Here is a 1,633-nt window from a genome sequence, read left to right as displayed (position 1 = left end):
CATTCCGAGGCGGCCCCGAAGCCTCTTCCGTGTAGCCGTTGGGTCCTTCTCGCCGCATCCCTCGCCTCGCACCCCGATTGCTATGCGGTGAGGCTCCTCGGCCGCCTTGGAACTATCTGTGTATCGGACGCGTCGCGGGATAAGGGGTTGTCACTGGTAGTCGCCCCAAGCGCGTCCGATGCTTGGACCATTCCGAGGCGGACCTGAAGCCTCTTCCCTCTAGCCGTTGGGGCTTTCTCGCCGCATCCCTCGCCTCGCACCCTGATTGCTATGCTGTGAGGCTCCTCGGCCGCCTTGGAACTATCTGTGTATCGGACGCATCGCGGGATAAGGGGTTGGCAGTGGTAGTCGCCCCAAGCGCATCCGATGCTTGGACCATTCCGAGGCGGCCCTGCAGCCTCTTCCGTCTAGCCGTTGGGGCCATCTCGCCGCATCCCCCACCTCGCACCACGATTGCTATGCGGTGAGGCTCCTTGGCCGCCTCGGAACTATCTGTGTATCGGACGCATCGCGGGATAAGGGGTTGTCACTGGTAGTCGCCCCAAGCGCGTCCGATGCTTGGACTATTCCGAGGCGGCCCTGCAGCCTCTTCCGTCTAGCCGTTGGGGCCATCTCGCTGCATCCCCCACCTCCTCGGCCGCCTCGGAACTATCTGTGTATCGGACGCATCGCGGGATAAGGGGTTGGCAGTGGTAGTCGCCCCAAGCGCGTCCGATGCTTGGACTATTCCGAGGCAGCCCTGCAGCCTCTTCCGTCTAGCCTTTGGGGCCATCTCGCCGCATCCCTCGCCTCGCACCCCGATTGCTATGCGGTGAGGCTCCTCGGCCGCCTGGGAACTATCTTCGTATCGGACGCATCGCGGGATAAGGGGTTGTCACTGGTAGTCGCCCCAAGCGCGTCCGATGCTTGGACTATTCCGAGGCGGCCCTGTGGCCTCTTCCGTCTAGCCGTTGGGGCCATCTCGCCGCATCCCCCACCTCGCACCCCGATTGCTATGCGGTGAGGCTCTTCGGCCGCCTTGGAACTATCTTCGTATCGGACGCATCGCGGGATAAGGGGTTGTCACTGGTAGTGGCCCCAAGCGCGTCCGATGCTTGGACTATTCCGAGGCGGCCCTGCAGCCTCTTCCGTCTAGCCGTTGGGGCCATCTCGCCGCATCCCCCACCTCGCACCCCGATTGCTATGCGGTGAGGCTCCTCGGCCGCCTTGGAACTATCTTCGTATCGGACGCATCGCGGGATAAGGGGTTGTCACTGGTAGTCGCCCCAAGCGCGTCCGATGCTTGGACTATTCCGACGCGGCCCTGTGGCCTCTTCCGTCTAGCCGTTGGGGCCATCTCGCCGCATCCCCCACCTCGCACCCCGATTGCTATGCGGTGAGGCTCCTCGGCCGCCTTGGAACCATCTTCGTATCGGACGCATCGCGGGATAGGGGGCTGTCACTGGTAGTCGCCCCAAGCGTGTCCGATGCTTGGACCATTCCTAGGCGGCCCTGAAGCCTCTTCCGTCTAGCCGTTGGGGCCTTCCCGCCCCATCCCTCGCCTCGCACCCCCGATTGCTATGCGGTGAGGCTCCTCGGCCGCCTTGGAACCATCTGTGTATCGGACGCATCGCGGGATAAGGGGTTGGCACTG

The sequence above is a fragment of the Cryptomeria japonica genome, unplaced genomic scaffold, assembly GCF_030272615.1.
Source record: "Cryptomeria japonica unplaced genomic scaffold, Sugi_1.0 HiC_scaffold_24, whole genome shotgun sequence".
Lineage (NCBI taxonomy): Eukaryota > Viridiplantae > Streptophyta > Pinopsida > Cupressales > Cupressaceae > Cryptomeria > Cryptomeria japonica.
Note: the sequence above shows the minus strand (reverse complement) of the source record.